Source organism: Equus przewalskii, chromosome 9, assembly GCF_037783145.1.
Source record: "Equus przewalskii isolate Varuska chromosome 9, EquPr2, whole genome shotgun sequence".
Lineage (NCBI taxonomy): Eukaryota > Metazoa > Chordata > Mammalia > Perissodactyla > Equidae > Equus > Equus przewalskii.
The window spans coordinates 21,260,696-21,280,048 of NC_091839.1; the positions used below are offsets into that span (position 1 = coordinate 21,260,696).

Below are 19,353 nucleotides of genomic sequence, written 5' to 3' on the forward strand. Positions count from 1 at the left end.
GGCATCTTCAGTCATGAGGTGTGGGGTTGCAAAGTCATTTTGACACAGGCTCAAGATGGCCTGCACGGCTGCTTCACAGCACAGCAGGATTTTTATTACACTGACTTGAAGCCTATGTAGTTTGCTGGCAAGATTCAGCTGTTGGACCAGGGAGAGGGGTCCCAAAAGTTTGCTCATATGCCCTTTTTTCTTTTTAGAAATACTGTATATGTTTGAAGCCTCACCCGTCTTGCTTCACTACCAGAGGCAGCCACATTCCCAGGCCCCCGTGGGCATCATTTTCACAGAGCCCCGTCCTCACTCCAAGAGGCTAAACAGAATACAGCCCGGGCCGCGTCGGCCTTGGCTGGGCTCCGGCCGCTGAAAACTTACTCAGCTCAGTGCTGTCGATCAACAGCGAGGAGGGAAAGGCAAGGAGGTGCCCAAAGGCGATTTCAATTTCTTCTCATTGCGGTGAGTCGTAGCCGCCGGGGTCCGATCGCCGAGATGGGCGTGGCCGCGTGACGTCACAGAGCTGGCCGGCGGCCAGAACTCAAACTTTGATGAGGGCGCCGGGGTCCAAGTCGGATCAGAAGCGTCCCTAGGGACAGCCAGAGACGGGGCTTCGGGGTCACCGCACCCGAATGCGAATCGTTTTGGAAATGAATTCAGCCGTTGGTAGCTGCCAGTGGAGACTTGAGACGCTCAGCATCCGATGGGTCGAGGTCTGTGCGTGGCTGCGGAGGGAGGGGCCTGTGAGGCCACTGAAGGGCGGTTCTGGGAGTTTCTTTGGGTTCAGTCTCTGGGGAGTCTTGGCTTGGATAATCTGCCGTTTGGCGGTCAGTATTAAGCACGTGAAGAGATTAACGACTGAGGGTCCGACTGTCAGCATTTGTTGTTGGTGTGGGTGATTCTGCTTGTGGGGTCAGTAATTAACAACTGGAGGGGTAGATGGGTATCGGTAAACGCAGTGTCTTGTTCGGGTTCGCGACTCACTGTGGGGCTCAGACATGGAGAAGCCTGAGGAATAGGGTGTTAATGAACAAGTTTTCCTAGTGCAGATTTTTTTTTTAGTGAGGAAGATTGGCCCTGAACTATCTGTTGCCAATATTCCTCTTTTTTTTCCTCCCCAAAGCCCCAATGCATAGTTGTATCTCCCAGTTGTAGGGCATTCTAGTTCTACGTGGGACGAACCCACAGCATGGCTTCATGAGCCGTGTGTAGGTTCTCACCAAGGATCCAAATTGGCAAACCCTGGGTTGCTGAAGCAGAGGGCATGAACTTAACCACTTGCCCTGGGCCGGTCCCTCTAGTGCAGATTTCGCATTTAACTTGAAGTCTTTTTTTTTTTTTTATTTGTTTTAGGGGGAGGCCAGTGTATGTCTGTGGAGAGGCATGAGGCTGAAGGTTTGGAGAACGTGTGTCCCTGGAGAGTAGGTAGGTTGCGTCTCAGATCTTGACTGCTGGAAACAGACGATGATACTTTCATCCAGCTGATCCGAATTCACTTCACTCCTTCAAGCCCGTGTCTTCCTCAAGGTACTAATTAAAAACACTTGTCACATACAGTCTAGTCATTATCTTCTTAAAGTAGTTAGCTATGCTGCTGTATGACTGCAGGCCCTGGCTTTTTGATGGCCGTCAGGTGGTAGGCCAACCTCAGGTCCTGGAGGCCTCCTATATTCCTCCTCACATGGCTTCTAAAGTCTATGGTCTATGTTATAAAACATGTGTTTTGTTTTTCTTGCCTCCAGGTTGACTCCATGTTTTCTTGGCTATTTCAATACTTTTGTGTTTATTCTGCAGAAGTAAAAACATCTCCATTGCCCTAAGCTCTGATCAGTGAAAACCATTGCATGTGTGTGTGTGTTTTAAATCTTTTTGTGCTACTTTCTTATTTGGAGTGATCTGTATAACATAGGTATCAGTTGATTTTATCACTTAATTTCTAATTATAAATATATGTCCATGGTATAAAATGATTACACATTTCCTTAATGGCGGCAATAGTGTCACATCAGGTGCGTGAACTAGTGACAAGGTGACTAGAGTCACATTAAATGTGTACATTAATTCGGATAACTTGACATATATTCAGATATAGTTTTTTGCAACACCTTGGGATTCTCTGCTTATTCGGGTTTTCCCACCCAAGGCCAGGATTTGTTGTGTCTTTTCGTGTATGTCTCAGACATTTCTGGTTATACTTATTCGTAGGTAGTTTATACTTCTTTGCAATTATAAGTAGTGCCTTTTAGAAAAATTCCCTACTTCTAAACTTTGCACTCTAATGGAGCAATTGAATTGCTCTTGGTATTACTGAAAGTGAAAGTTTCAGTGGATTTCTTTACATTTTCTAGGTGAGCAGTTTTAGTATCTGCCAATAATTTTGGCTCAAGAGTGAGTGGCATGAACAAAGCTGTCTTTTTAAGTGTTTTCCCCCCTCAGCCATGTGCTTTGAACAAGTCTTTCCAGGGGATGTTGTGAAATTAAGAGAACTAATATGTCTAAACATGTATAGCATCTACCAGGATACAAATTTCTATGAACTGCTTTATCTGCCTCTCACTAGTTTTGCTATTTAAAATTTTGTATATTATTCAGTGTATTAGTTTTCTATTGCTGTGTGATAAATTACCACAAAGTTAGTGGTTTAGAACGGCACACATTTGTCATTTCACAGTTTGTATAGGTCAGAGGTCCAGGCGCATTTCACCAGGGACTTCTGCTTTCAGTGTCACAAGGCTGTAATCGTGATGTCAGCCAGAATGCGTTCTCATTTGGAGGCTCAGCTGGGGAAGAATTTGCTTCCAAAGTCACTCAGGTTGTTGGGAGAGTTCCTTGCTGCTGTATGACTGCAGGCCCTGGCTTTTTGATGGCCGTCAGCTGGTAGGCCAACCTCAGGTCCTGGAGGCCTCCTATATTCCTCCTCACATGGCCACCTCTGTGGGCAGTTCAGAACATAGCTGTTTGCTTCTGCGAGACCAGCAAGACAGAATCACATTCCAGTCTCTAAGACACGGTCTTCTATAATGTAACATAATCATGGGAGTGATGTCACATCACCTTTGGTGTATTCTGTTGGCTAGAAGGAAGTCACAAATCCCACCCACACTCAAGGGGAGAGGATTATACAGGTGTGACAACTGGAAACCAGAAATCATGGGGCCATCTTAAAATTCTGCCTACATGTTAAGTTTAAAGTGTTTTCTAATTTCCACTTTCTTCGACTCGTATGAGTTTAATAATTTTCAAATATATGAGGATTTTTCAGTTTTGTTTCTGTTATTGATTTTTAGCTTAATTGCATGACATTTGGAGCACATGCTTTGTATTATTTCAGTCCTTTGAAATGAATGGAGACTTGTCTTCTGACCAAATGTATGACTGACTTTTGTAAAAGTTTCATATGTACTAGAAAAGTGTGTGTGTGTATCTTCTTGAGTGCCGGCTCTGCTCATGACCCTTAAGTCATGTTTGCTCTTCACATTGCTAACATTCTTCATTCTTCTTAATTTTTGGTCTGCTTTTAGTCTTTCAGTGAGGAAGAGAGATATATTAAAGTTTCTTACCTAAATGTGAGTTTTCAATTTCTCCTTCTAGTTTTGTTGATTTTTGTTTTATATATTTTAAATTCATGTGGTTAATTGTTAGATGGTCCTGGTGAGAACATTTTAGCATTAAGAAATACTCCTCTATTCTATTAATTATTTTTTCTCTTGAAGTCCTCTCTGTCCGTTAATGTTTTCATATTATATCTTTTACAATCCTTTCAATCTTTCTTTATTCTTATGTATTAGATGTAGAAATGTTGAGAGGTTAAAAATGGTTTTATCTTCCCACAGAGATTTTTTTCCTCTGCTTCTCCCAGGTGCTAATGGTTCCTAGCAATCCAAATTCATATTTCTTTAAGGGGTTGAGAATTTTCTGGCTCACTCACTAATTTGAGATTGCACTACAGTCCACCTTTATTTTTAGGGCACTGTCTTCAGGATCTCAAGTCAAAGAGCCAGAGTTTCCAGGGCCCCTGAGCTTGGTAGATCCTGGACTCTTAGCTTGTGTTCCTCTAACCCTGTTTTGGTGTCACAAGCACAGCCCAGTATCTAAACCACCTCCTCTGTTATTGACAGGGACCCTGTGGGGAAAGTGACCCCAAGTGGAAGAGTCACTTCTCTGCATTTGAGTTTTTCCCAGATCTCAGCCCCGTACTTTCAAAGGTGAATACTTGGTTCATTTATTTTTAATATCACTTCTAATAAATATTTAAGAGCTAAATTTCCTTCCAATACTCCAGTTTAACATAGGTTTACATATATTGTGCTTTCCTTGCCATTTAATACTAAATAATTCAGAGTTTTCATTTATATTGCCTTTTTAATTTGAAGGTTTTTAATGTGATTTTTTTTCTAGGTATGCAGGTTTTTGTTTCTGTTCCAATTAATTTGTTGAGTTTCTCATTCCTGTTGATTTCTAGTTCTGGTGCATTGTGGTCAAGGAGTAAGCTTCTTTGATATTAATTTTTGAAATTTGTGAAAATGTCTTTCTATGGCCTACTTTGCTCTATAAAGATTTACATTTTTATGTTTGCATGTGTGTATATTCTGGAAAGGCAGATGCCCTTTCTAGGGCAACAGGAGTTTTTCCATTAAAGTGAATGTGCATAATGCCAAGAAATCATCAGGAAATTCTGCCCATTGCTTGTAGGAGGGACATGAGGGCTCATGGATAGGGAGCACTGAAATTTGGATATGGCCAAGATGTTGCATCCCTGTCATCCTTCCCATGAATAATCCTTAAATAATTGTATAGTTACAGTTTTATAGTCTTTAATAATCCTATCAATAGTTTTACACCTTTTTTCTTGGTTTGGCGCTATAAGGAGGCAGATCTGATAGCCCTGGTGCTTAGAGGAAAGTGATTCTAGGTTGGAGATCAAGGGGGAATACATGTACCCAGAAATCAAAGAACAGTTGCTGCAGAGTTCTATGGGTTTGAGGATTTAGAAAAGATATGGCCAGAAGGAGTGGAAGCAAAAACTCAAGGTAATTCGGCAGAGTTAATGACCTTATCATGTGAGCCTTTCTGACTCCTTGTTTTTCTTTGATTTTCTGCTTTGGAGTGAGTGTTGGGGCATGCTCCTTTTCCATTTCTCTGTTTGTGGAAGAAGGTTGCTCCGTGTGTGCACGCGCACACACACACACATGCATTGAGTTCTAGGGGCTGTTTCCAGAACTCCCGTTATTCACTATGGCTGTATACTACCTTCTGGTGTGATATTGTGGATAGTAAACTTTTCAGGCAGTTCTACAGAGGACTGAACGTTGATTGTGATGTTATCTGGTTAAGAAAGTACAATAGTGGTTAAAGTGGTGAGCTTTGGAGAGAAAAAGGCCTTGGTTTGAATTTCAGCTCTGCCTCTTAGAAAGTGTGTGACTCTGGACAGGATACTTTATCTCCAGGTGTTAAGTCTTGACTTTCCATTGTTTAAAAATGGGTCTAGTGATTTGGTAGTTCTAGGTTGGTGGTGAGGGTTAAATAAGAAAATGCTTACGAAAAGTGATTTATTTAGCATGTTAATCTTCGTACTGTTTGCACTGCCTTGAGATCTAAACATTGCGGTTTTCTAAAGGAAACTTTTAAGTATTGGGGTTTTATGTTAGAGGACACCTATATTGGTTTTCTATTGGTTCTGTAATAAATTAACATAAACTTAATGGCCTAAAACATCACCAGCTTATTATATTACAGTTCCACAGAGTAGAAGTTCAACACGGGTCTCACTGGGCTAAAATCAAGGTATCTGCGGGAGTGTCCTCTTTTCTGGGTGTTCCAGAGGAAAGTCTGTTTCTTTGCCTTTTCGGGCTTCTAGAGGCCATCCGCACTTCTAAGCTGCAGGCTCCCTTTCCCCCCGTCTTCAAAGCCAGCAATGGTGTGTGGCGTTCTTGTCACATCCCAACTCTCTGGTATCTTCTGCCTCCGTTTTCTGGTTGTAAGGACCCTGCGATTACCTTGGGTCCACCTGAATAATCCAGGAAATCTCCCTGTTTTTAGGTCAGCTGATGAACAGCTGTCATTTCATCAGCAATCTTAATTCCCCTTTCTGTGTGATGTAACATACTCACAGGCTCCTGGGATTAGAATGTGGGTATCTTTGATTCTGCCTACCACAGCCCCTATAGCAACACTGACAAAATGTGTGGCCCAAAGGAATGTACCACTTAAAGTGAATTTGCTTTTGAGTCCTTAGAGTCAAATGAAGTAAGGAGAAGATAGTTCCAGGACCAGGAGAGCATCATTTTTGGGGATACTGTTAACTTGAATTGTAAGATCTATGACCAGAATTTCAGCGACAATCTAGAAGGGTAAAATCACAGAGATCCCAGTTACTGGCCGTTTTCTCAGAATGGAATAAAATGACCAAGGTCCAGGTGAGTTTTACATATTTAATTATCCCCCCTCTCTTTTATGATGTGTTGATGGAGCCTTATAAAAATGGATTTGATTAATTGGAAAAGTACACATTGATAAAGGCCTGAATCTGGAGAAAAATAAATCAACCATAAAGTCAATATCAGGGCATACTTGGAATGGTGGAAAGGCAGGTCATAGAATCTGCTTAGAATTTTAAAAGTCAGAATACTAATACAAAACTGGAAGACCTGATGGGTTATTTATATTGAGCTACCAGATTATCTCCAACATTTTTGGCAGGCAGTTCCAGCAGGAGAAACACAAAATGTTAAATGATTTGCATTTTTGTACAGAGAAAGTGAATCATTTCCCTGGGAAAGTAAGATTGGCACTGAGCTAACATCTGTTGCCAATCTTCCTCTTCTTTTTTTTCCCTCCCCAAAGCCCCAGGACACAGTTGTAGATCTAAGTTGTAGGTCATTCTAGTTCTATGTGGGATGCCGCCTCTGCATGGCTTGATGAGTGGTGTGTAGGTCAGCGCCCAGGATCTGAACCAGTGAATCCCACCTGGACCAGTGAATCCCAGGCCACCGAAGTGGAGTGCACAAACTTAACCACTCAGCCATGGGGCCAGCCCCTAATACATTTCTTGATGGCCCTTCCTACAGTGGGCAGTGGCTTCAATAGCAGCTTTCTGGTCTATGTAAGAAGAGGTTTCCTGTAGCTGTTTCTCTATTTCCCATATGTGTGTGTGTGTGTGTGTGCAGTATGTTCATACTTTCTTATTGGGGCATAACATACATATAGTATGTGAATTTTTATAGATTTGTACACCCGTGTAATTACCATGCATGCCAAGATCAACATTTATTGAACCTAAGTTGTTTCTTTTTTAAAAAATTTTATTGGGGTCATATTGGCTTCAAGATTGTGTAAATTTCAGGTGTACATCACTATATTTGAGTTTCTGTGTAGACTGCGTTGTATTTACCACAAAAAGTCCAGTTATTTTTGAAGAAGATTAGCCCTGAGCTAACATCTGTGCCCATCCTCTATTTTATGTGGGACGCCTGCCACAGCATGGCTTGACAAGCAGTGTGTAGGTCTGCACCTGGGATCTGAACCGCCAAACCCAGGGCCGCTGAAGCAGAACGTGTGAACTTAACCGCTGCGCCACCAGGCCAGTCCCCCAAAAGTCCAGTTTTTATCTGTCACCATACATATGTGCCCCTTTACCCCTTTCACCTTTCCCCATCCCCTTCCCTTTTGGTAACCACCAATCTGTTCATATTGTGTTTGTCTTTCTCTGTGTGACTTACTGTGCTGAGCGTAACACTATGGTTATTGCTATAGAGTTTCTTCAATACCCTTCTGGTATTGTGGCTTTTTTTCAGATGTAAAACCTAAGTTAGGGACAAATGGATGGTTTCAATGACCTCTCAGACCATTTTGCTGAATTGGATTTTGAGTACACACCTACCAGTAGAGTTTAAAGTCACATTCTCTGCTAAAGACTCGGGATGTAGGGACCCGCGATATCTTTTTAACTGCATCCTGGTCTTAGGTAATGCAGTATTCTTCCCAAATTATCCAAAGTCAATTTTTGTCTGCCTTCCTGTATTAGTTTCCTGTGGGCACCATAATAAATTACCACAAACTAGGTGGTTACAACAACAGCAATGTATTCCCCTCACAGTTCTGAAGCCCAGTGGTCTGAAATCTAGTTGTCAGTAGGGCTGTGCTCCCTGCAGAGCTCTAGGGGAAATTCCCTCCCTTGCCTCTTCCAGCTTCTGGTGGCCGTCTGCATCCTTTAGCTTGTGGCCCCATCACTCCAGTCTTTGCCTCTGTCTTCACGTTACCTTCTCTGCTTCTGTTTATCTATCTCCTTTTGCCTGTCTCTTATAAGAATACTTGTCACTGGATTTAGGGCCTGCCCAGACTATCCAGGATTATTGTCTCATTTTAAGATCCTTAACTTAATTACATCTGCAAAGACGCTTTATCCAAATGAGGTATCAATCACAGATTCTGGGGATCAGGAAGAGGACATATCTTTTAGGGGGCCACCATTCTAACCTACTACATTCTCTTTTTCTCATCTTTTGTTGTTAAATGAGTAATATACAAATAATTTGTTTGTGAAATATACAGAACAATATGGAAATGAATAGAACAAATAAAGTTGCCCTTTCAAATCCTTCTCTACTCATCGCTTAAGAGAGAAAATAATTCTTAATGGTTTGCTCTGTTTTTAGTAACATCTATATTCACATATGTACATGTACACATTTATGTACATATACACACATATTTATTGTGAAAATCTTTTTCCATTACTGAGATCATAGTAAACAGATTGTTACTTGGTTTATTCCAATAGTAACCTGTCCTGGAGAGCTTTCCATTCAAATATATATGGATCTACCTTATCGCATTTAAGGATTGCGTGATATTTTCTAGCATGGATATGCCTTAATTATGTACTCTGTTCATGTAAAAGTATATTTTAATGGTTCACATTTCTTTTTTACTATTGTAAACAATGAAGCCATAAAATTTCTTTAAAACACATCATTCTGGATATATGTTAAAGCTTTTTAAGTTAGATTCTTAAAGGTAAAATCTATGAGTCAAATGGTACCTGGAGTTAAATTTTTTGTGGTTGCTCCAAAATTGCCATTCTAAAAGTCTTCAACACTCCTTCACAGAGTTTATGAAAGTCCCTGTTTTTCCCACATCCTTGCCATTATTTAATATCATAGTTTTTAAATCTCACAAATCTGAGAAATAAAAGCGATGCCATTCTTTAAGGTTATAGAGTCTAGTGTTTCATTTAAGAGCACAAACTCTCTCGCCAGGTTTACTCATTCATATTTTGCACTGGTCTTTAATTACTTTCTGTGATCTTATTCTGATTATTTAATCTCTCTGCAGGCCTGTCCTTATCTGAAAAATGGGAACTATAATGGAATTGATGTGAAAGGATTATTGTGAAGATTAATATATATCAGAGTTTTTCAACCTCAACACTGTTGACTTTTTTGACTAAATAATTCTTTGTTGTGGGATGGGTGTCCTGTGCATCATAGAATGTCTAGCAATGTCTCTGGCCACTACTCGTTAGATTTCAGTAGCTTCCCCCTCCCCCAGTTATGACAACCTAAAATGTCTACAGACATTGCCATGTATCCACTGTTCCAAAATAATCACCCCTAGTTGAGAACCACTGATATATGTATATACTTACATAAGATATATCTATCTTAGAACACTGCACGTCATTTAATAAGTGCTATCAGAATTAGTTTTACTATTATTGTTACTTGCATTATTACTGGTGATTTTGAACATATTTTAATGTATTTATTAGCCATTTGTATTCTGTGAATTGCCCAATCAAATCCTTTGTGCCGATTTTGTTTTTTTTTTTCCTGATCTCTAGGAAAAAAATAGTGTCAGGGATATTAATCTTCATCTTTGTTTTGCAAGACATTTTCTACTTGGTTATTGTCAGTGTCATTTTGCATGTTGATCTTTATCCAGACCCAACATATTTCCAAAGATAGACCATGTTTCTGAGCCATAAAACAAATCTCAAGAAATGTAAAAGGATTCAGATCTACCAGCTTGATAATTGGCTTTCTATTTTTCCAAGCTATTCTTCGTTTCCTTTTTTCCCTTCTTCTGCCTTCTTTTGTATTAATTAATTTGATTACCTTTTATCTTCATCATTGGCCTATTAACTATACGTTTGTTTTCTTTTGTGGTTGATAGACTGTGATGTTAACTATACACCTTATATCTTCAAGTAATATTCTATCGCGTCATTCATATTATAAGAACCTTACAACAGCGTGCTTCCATTTCTTCTGTCCCAGCCTTTGTGCTATTGTTGTCATATATTTTACTTCTTTTTATTTTAGAAATCCCGCAATACATTTTTATTATTGCTTTAAACAATCAATTACCTTCTAAAGGTATATAGAAAGATAAACATTTTATATTTACTCACATTTTTCATTTCTGCAGCCTTTCATTTGAGTAGGTCTAGATTTCCCTTTGAAGGACGTCCTTTAATGTTTTTGCTAGTACATGCCTGCTGCTGATGAATTCCTTTAACTTTTGCACATCTGAAGAAGATTCTATTTTGACTTCATTTTTGAAAGGTATTTTCACTGGGTATGGAATTCTAGGTTGGCACTTTTCTTCTTTCAATACTGTAAAGATGTTTTTCCACTGCCTTCTGATTTGTATCGCTTACAGGAAAAGTCTGCAGTCATCCGATTTGTTCTTGTGTATGTAGTAAATTTATTTTCTCTGGCTGTTTAAAAATTTTCCTCTTTTTTCAGTTTCCTATTGAATAGTTCCTATTGCTATATCTTCAAGTTCACTAATCTTTTCTTCTTCAGTGTCTAATCTGCTGTTAATCACATCCAGTGAGTATATTGCTCATCTTAGACTTCTTTTTCATTTCTAGAGTTGGAATTGGGTCTATTTTATACCTTCCATATTACTCCTTATCTTGTCTTGCTTTCCTCTACCTTCTTAAATGTATGTATGTATAACATTTGTTTTAATATTCTTGTCTATTAATTCTAGTATATCTGTCATTTCTGGTTTTGTTTCTTTTGATCCTTGCTCTTCATATGGGTCATATTTTCTCTCTTTTCATATCTAGTAATTTTTGATTGGGTACCAGGCCTTATAACTTTTTTATTATTGAGTAATGGCCTTTTTTAAATTCCTTCAAATATTTTGGAGTTTTGTTTTTGAATGCAATATAATTTGCTGTACCAACATTTCTCAGTAGGAGGGTATGGGTACTACTGGCATTTTGAGCTTGACAATTCTTCCTGTTGTGACTGTTATGTGCTTTACAGGATATATAGCATTCTTGGTCCACGACTATTAAATACCATAGGGCCCCAGTCAGTGTGACAATCTGAAATATCCTCACAAATTTCCATATCCTCCTTGATAGACCACCTAAAGTCTGAATTCCTACTTGTTTATTTTTTCTTTTGTTTCCCTTGTCCGTGTAGACATTGTATTCAAAAAGATCCGTCTAAGACCGATGTCAGTATACTGCTGATGTTTTCTTCTAGTTTTATGGTTTCATGTCTTACTTTCAAGTCTTTAATCTATTTTGAGTTAATTTTTGTGTATGTCTCTGGCCTAATTTTATTTTTTAAAATTATTTTATTATTTTCCTTTAAGATTGGCACCTTAGCTAATGACCGTTGCCAATCTATCTTGTTTTTTTCCCCTCCTTCTTCTCCCCAAAGCCCCCCAGTACATAGTTGTATATTCTAGTTGTGAGTGCCTCTGGCTGTGCTATGTGGGATGCCGCCTCATCATGGCTTGATGAGCAGTGCCATGTCTGTGCCCAAGATCTGAACTGGAGAAACCCTGGGCCACTGAAACAGAGTGCACAAACTTAACCACTTGGCCATGGGGCAGCCCCCCTGGCCTAATTTTAAAATCTACATGGATGATCCTATTTCTTGTTTTTATTTGAGAATAATTTCAGCTACATAGAAACTCTCCTGAAGAGATTCTATCTAGTCATTTCTCTCTAGGTAATATTTTTATACAGATGACCCCCAAATTTGTCCTCTTGATCAACACTTTGGCTTTTTATACAGTTGAAAACTTCCACTGAGAGAACCCTAATAAATGTGATAATGGAAAGATATACCTCATTAAATATTGGTGGCTCTTAGTAGGTTGAATTGTGGTGAGCTTGACTTCAAAATCATCAATAAGTTCACATAGGAAATAAATTTTAGGAAGGCAGTTAAGTCAGGTCCCTAAGACCACCCTCACATTTGTTTATTCTCTAAAAGGACTCATAAAACTCATAAAAGCTGCTATACTTATGGTTACAGTTTATTATAGTGAAAAGCTATAGGTTGAAATTAGCAAATGTAAAGGGTGCATAGGACAGTGTCCAGAAGAAAATGGCGCATACTTCCAGTTTCCCTTTCTCAGTGGGCTTGTATAGACAGTGCTTAATTCTTCCAGCAATCATGTGACAACACATATGGAGTACTGGCAGCCAGGGAAGCTCACCTGAGCCTTTTTGCCCAGGGTTTTTACTGGGGGTTAGTTATGTGGGCCTGGAGTAACCACATGACTCAACTGAACTTCTGACACTCCAGCCTCCTAAAGGTCAGAGTGATACAGCACGGCCCAGAGCCCCAGGCAGACGAAAGCAGGTGTTCACCAAGAGTCGCATTGCTACCTTAAACTATATGGCATGGCCCCAACCCCAGGTATACAAAAATGCTCTTATAAGAGGCTAGAGGTTACCTCCCAGGTACCAGACAAGGGTCAGTCCTTTCTTTGGAACGTGCAGGGTTTGAATACCCCAAACCTGGTAAGTCAACCCTTTATTACACAGCAGTGAATAAAGCAAGGTTTTCAGCAACATTCTGCCTCATAATTTTTCAGAAATAAGAAATGTGTATGGGTACACTAAATGCCAAAGCTGGCATGGCATAGTTTCTCTGACAAGCATACCCTGGGAGATAGTGATGATGAGAGCTGAGCATTAGGCTGGTTTTACAGTAGCCATGGGGGCGACTTCTTTGGTCATCATGGTAGTGCATGCATTTTGGGTTTACCTTGACCTTTTCCATACATTGTACTAAAGCATCCACTTAAGTTTTTTCATTTGTACCAGTCCTTCAAATTTGTACTCAGAAAAAAAAAGATGGAAAGATCCAAAGTTATACTAGGATACTAACACCATTGACAATATGCAATCTTGTGGGAAGAGGGCCCTGGGTGATAAGAAAAATCTCACAAATGTCACCCTATTTTTTATGTAGGAGTAATTAGGTTACAAATCACTGCTCCCCAGTCATTCATTTGAAACTTTGTGCTTGCTTGAAGAGGACAAATGACTGATGCAAGTTCCTCAGGAGCCTGGAGGAGGAACCCCCATGGAACTTTGTTTCCAGTCTCTGAGGAGAGCACATGGCTGGCTGATGGTAGAATCCTTGAGGGTGTGTGATGAAGATGATTCTGAGACTGTGGGCAGAAACTGAAAACTGCAGCCAAATGTTTCCTTTGCAGCAAGAAGAGAAAGACAGGAAAAAGCAAGTCCCTTCTCCATATTCCTTCTGCCTGCCCATTCTCTCTAGTGCTCCATATTAGGAAAACCTAACATGAAGGCAGCCAGCAAAAGATAATGTGGTTTGCAATACCAGCCCCAGAATTACAAAGCAGACAATGGAAGAGTAGGTTGAGACATGGGAGACAATAGCTGTAATAACTAGCACAGCAACCTTCTTTAATTGTGAGTAGCTATGATGCGTGCCTCCCCCAATTTACAAATATTACAGTCTACTTATAGATGAGTGCAGAATGAAAATATATTTGTGAATAGGATGATGCTTATTCAAACAATCCTTGAATATTTGTTGTGTATAAGAAAATATGTTAGTAAAGTTATTAGTCATGATGTGTGTGTGTGTGTGTGTGTGTTCTTCAGTAACTTTAATGGGACATATGACACGAAACATCACTATGGTTTATGACCCTAGAATCTACCACTCTAACCGTTTTTGTATGTTTTTATGTAGTCTAAATAGCATCATGTGTTATTTTAGGGACAAATATACAGTCTAAAATCATGTGAATAAGTGGTATTTCAGATCACTGGGGAAAGGGAAGATCCTTAAGGGGTGCTGGGATTATTGATTATTGATCTGGAAAAAAAATTAGATCCCTACCTCATGTCATATATCAGGATCCATTCTCAATAGATCAAAGACCTAAATTTGAAAGGTAAAACTTAAAGATCACAATTTTGGGGAGATGACTGGATTCTGATCATTTCAAAAGGCCTCTTCTCACTGGCTTCCAACCCTGACTTCCTCATATTTCCAGTAATTGACCCGTGGAAGTGCCCCAGTAACTGACCACAAGGACTTTCCCTTCACTGGCCTCCACGGATCATTCTTGACTGATCCTCAAAAGCCTGCCGATCCTAGACTACCAGGGACCTCCATCCCATTGATTCCTCAAACCTTCCCATCTACTGACCTACAGCCAGCCACCCTGATGGGTGAATATAACAGGAATTTCAATCCTCAGGCCGGCAATTGCTGTCCCTTTGTTTTCTCAGTCTCCTCACTGGTGAGCTGGAGGTGAGTGTAGATAAGAGATGCACTAACCTAGCAGCAGGTGAGAGGTTGGGTAGTAGTGGTGTGAAGGCATGGAGGGAGGAGTCAGCATGAGAGGGTACCTGGCTGGATTCTGAAGAAGGGGTAGGATCACCAGGTTAAGGTGCTTCCTAGCCCAGGGCTGCAGTCTATCAGTGGCTGAGGAAATTAAATCAGCTTCTTGTCAGGAAACTGCCCACAGGCAAGCAGGAGGCTCTTAGCTGAAGTGTCATTTTCATTTTTGTCTCATTGTGTGATGTAGGCAAGTCCCTTACCTCTTTGAACCTGGCTTTCATGGGCGGTGTAAACAAAGGGAACAGGCTTGTCTTAGGGTGCCTGTTAGTTTGATATGTGGGCATCACAGGATGAAACACAGCGTCAATAAAAATTATCTGGAACACAAGAATTTAGTTAGGAAAGCTTTGTTGCTCATACAGTTTGCAAACTGGGGAGACACAGCCTTCTGAACAAATTGAAAGTTCGCTCCAAGGACGGGAAGGCACAGTGAGGGTTTAAAGACTAAAACCGCAGAGGCCACAGGAATGTTTTAGCAGTTCCTCGCTTAGCCTGTCCTCACATAAAAACCAGCGTCTTCTGCTGATTGGGTGCTGGGTTAGGGTGAGGCTATACTGAGCTTGGTGACCTAGATACAGAAGGAAACACCTGGTTTTGGGTGCAACTTGAGGTTTTTCTGAGAACAGAGTATGTGACTGCACCTCCATCCTGGTATGGCTGCTTGACTGTGTTTTGTTTTAGGTCCCAGTTAGCCACACAGAGTCCATTTTGTCTTTCTCTTTTAGGGGGTCCTCTGTCTCTTGTTTTAATTCCACCATAGGAAAAACATCTCCCAACTTCCATTCTTCCTCTTTGGGCTTCTGATGTCACTGTTTCCCAATTTTGTAGGCAGGAAAGCCCTGCCTCTGCCACAGGCCCCGCCCATGTAGATGGGAAGGCCCCGCCTCCACATTGACTTGGTCCCTCCCACAGTCCCAGGGGCATTCCTGTTTCCTCATCTTTCTTGGCCCACTTCCCACCACTACCTCTACACAGCCCATGCCACCTCACTTCTCCCATTCCGCACCTCTGTACCGCCTGGGCTCTTCCAAAGCCGGTACAATTCACTAAAGCTTTCTCCAGCCAAAAACATTCCTGAGGTCCTTTCTGATGAGGATCAGTGCTGCCGCAGGGAGAGAAGTCCGAGGTGTCCTGCCCTACATACTGATCTATATCATCCTCCGGGAAGCATAGGATGTCCTGACCTGATCCACCCTGATTCCTAACCAAAGTTATAGGACCACCCAATAACCAGACCCCAGCTGCACTGATACCATTTTAATGACTTTTTAACATGGTCCTTCCTTTGTCTTGTAAATGAATAACTCACATACCTGTGCCTTACAAATTTAGCCCTAACCCTCAACCCATTGCAGCTCTTTGCTGCCCATGGGTCCTGTCCCCATGCTACTCCATGCTATTCTCTGAATAAAAGAGCACTACTGCGAGACCTTGAGAGTCCAAGAAACCTTTCTTTCAACTCCTCGGCTTGCCAAGCCCACATCACTTCCCTTGATGGTCCTCCTCTCTGCCAAGGATTAAAGTTCTCAGCTGTATGGACACTTACACCTCCTTCAAGATGGCGGTGCCCATAGGCAACGAGAGACTCTGTGGAGGCAGGCCTCTTAAGTCTTGGTCCCCTGTGCTGACAGGAAGGGGACGGCCCTATGTTCTTGGAGTTGGCACATATGCCACGCTATCGATGGCAGTTAGGGAGATGGCGACTTCAGAGCTGAGCTATCCAGAGGAAGAGGCTACCTTCTTTGTATGTACACCTTCAAAAATGGCTACTCCACAGGTGCCAGCATGTTTCCTCCTTTAAGGGCCTCAAAAGTTCAGAATCCGAGTTCCTGGAGGTTCATCATGTGATCCGCAGCATCTTCTGCTCAAAGGTGTTACCGAGTGTGCCCAGCGGGGGGGGGGGGGGGGGGGGCTGTGGGGTTGCCTAGGTGACCAACTTCAGGGAAGTACTCTGTGGAAGTCTGTTGGTCAAGTGAGGTGATGAGAGGACCTGGAGGGAGGGGAGTCTTCTGTGGGGTTCCTTGTTGTGTATCAGTGATGAGAGTCTGTGGAGGTCAGTGATATGGGTCTTGGGGGCGAATGAAAGAGGTGTGTTGTGTTGATTGGTGGTTTGTGTAGTCAATAGTTGGGGTGTCTGTGGAGATTAGTGGTCAGGGGAATCTGTGAAGTTAATCGGGCAAATCTATAATTCAGTGATGGAGAGATTGTGGAGTCAGTGGTGGCATGGTGAACCTGTGTATTCAAAATGGTGTAAGAAAGTTTCACATATTGAGGTATATGGGGAAGGTATTCTGGTTTAAACCTGGTTTGGCCTGAATTGTATGTGGTGAACTAAAGAAGCCTGCCTTATGGCCTGTCAAATATACATTGTACTTCTGCTTTTTAAATGTATTTATTTTTTATTGCTGCAATTTTGATTTATAACATTATATAAATTTCAGGTGTACATAAAGCGTTTTTTTTGTTTGTTTGTTTTTATAGATTGGCACCTGAGCTAACATCTGTGGTCAACCTTCTTCTTTTGTTTTCTTCTTCTCCCCAAAGCCCCCCAGTGCATAGTTGTATATTGTAGTTGTAGGTCCTTCTGATTGCGCTATGTGGGACACCACCTCTGCATGGCCTGATGAGCAGTGCCATGTCTGCCCAGGATCCGAACTGGCGAAACCCTGAGCCACCGAAGCGGAGTGCATGAACTTAACCACTTGGCCATGGGGCTGGCCCGTGAGCTAACATCTGTGCCAATCTTCCTCTGCTTTTTGTGTGTGGGACACTGCCAAAGCATGGCTTGGTGAGCAATGCGTAGGTCTGCACCTAGGATCCAAACTCATGAACCCCAGGCCACTGAAGCGGAGTGCATGAACTTAACCACTACACCACCAGGCGTCCCTTGTACATCAGCTTTAATTATAAAAGTAAAGAATGCATTAAACATTATCCCAAAGTAAAGAGTGCACTCTTTGAAGATGCGGATGAATGCCTTCCTTCCTATCTTGCCAAAACCAGTACTCCTTTGAAGATCGGTTTCACTTCCCAGACGTCAGGGTCGCGTTGACTTGTTGCATATGTGCTAATCTGTAATTAAGTGATTAAGTAATTTGAAGCGTTGAGAAATATGTATCTTTGACATGTTTGATGTATATTCTTTGTTCTGAAAAGATATAAAAACTGTGCTGAAAACCCTGCTTCTCTGGAGTCCTTTGTTCCTTCGTGAGACTGCTAGTCCTCAGCTTGGCTCAAGTAAAACTCACCTTGTATTTTTTATCTATTGATTGGTTAGTGGTAATTTGTGTTGACAAAAACTAGGATCTTGGGAGAACAATAATGAAGGTTTGTGAGTTCACTGATTGGGAAGCCTGTGTGGTCATTGATAGGACTGTCCGGCTAGTAACTGGGGAGTCTTGGGATCAGTGATGGGAGAGTCTGTGGGGTATTTGTAACGTGGAGGTTTGTTGAAAGTGTCTGAAGTGCTTGTTAATTTTGGACTTCAGTTTTATAGGTCATAGACTCTTAATCACTTCTCTCAACCCAAACAGAATATACATGCCCTCCTTCCCAAGTGAAAGGTCTGTATTTTGCCAGGGTGCAAGTTCGCAGCTCCTTTGGTGGAAGTCTCTCCTTTCTTCAGACACACTCCTCCCCCAAGCCCAAGAAATTAGATCCAAGTTCTCTGGTTTCTCCTTCACAGAGTATGAAGCTAACAAATGAGAAGCGCTCTTCAGGTCGCAGCAAGAACCATGGCTAGCAGAGGGAGAAATCTACAATCAACCACATCCAGGTGAGTGAGTGAGAACCAGCCAGATGCAACAGAGTTGAAGTAAAATTCCAGCTAGTCGTTGAAGGGTTGACCCCTTTGAAATGTCTTGAGACCTGTCCTTAAATTTCTTAAATCTTTGGAGGTGATTCAGAACAGTGGATAAAATTTGTTCTCATATCTCTTAAGGGTGCAACCAGTTACAACTCTACCTCAGTGAGGTCTTTCTTTTGGTTATCTTTTAAAGATTTGTCTTCCTTATCTGTCCTGGATGTGATTCCTGTCTCACCTAGGACATTGATTTCTTGCTTGGTGTCTTTCTTTCCAGTACCCTCGGCTCACTTAACTCTTCCTCCTCTCCTTCTGCCACAGCTGAGCTCTTGCTCTCCGTCATCCTTAGGATAAACTTTCATTCCTTCCATGCCTCTGCCCAGGCTGATAACTTCATTCTCTCTCACCTGTATGGATGAGGGCACCTTCCTGCCTGTTAACAGTGTCCCTTTTCCTTCCTGACATCCAGTCCTGTCTGGGTCCAGGTAACACCACACTAACTCTCCTACATCCGTCTGTGCTAATTCACTTTTTACTTCCCAGGTTTCTGGGTCTTTGTGCTTCAAGAATCTCCCAGAGTTTCTGTTCTTGATTTTTATCATAACTCCCTCAGTAATTTCATCCCTCTGAAAGCTTAAGCTATTGGTTCTATGCTGGTGTTTCCCAAATTGGCAAGTGTTGTTACATTTGACCTCAGGCTCTATATTTGCTTGCCTCCAGAGCACTTCTCCTGTGATGTTCTTCTTTCAGTATAAATATCAGAAATGGAAATTATCTTCTCTCCCAAATAACTCCTTATTTTCTTCTTCTTTTATGCTACCTGCTCTTACACTATTTATCCTGTAGCCTGGCTACGGTTATTTTTTTTCCCCTAAACTATATTTTTCAGAACAGTTTTAGATTTACAGAAAAATT

The 19,353-nt window shown here is 41.3% G+C and overlaps 1 long non-coding RNA gene across 1 annotated transcript; it reads left to right on the forward strand.

The window, feature by feature from the left end:
* The first annotated feature begins 566 nt into the window (after positions 1 to 566).
* LOC103554186 (uncharacterized) lies at positions 567 to 17,813 on the forward strand. Its single transcript, XR_011522423.1, has 4 exons — positions 567 to 704; positions 1,345 to 1,518; positions 6,220 to 6,407; positions 7,470 to 17,813. It is a non-coding gene; the product is annotated as an uncharacterized lncRNA (long non-coding RNA).
* The last annotated feature ends 1,540 nt before the right edge of the window (positions 17,814 to 19,353 follow it).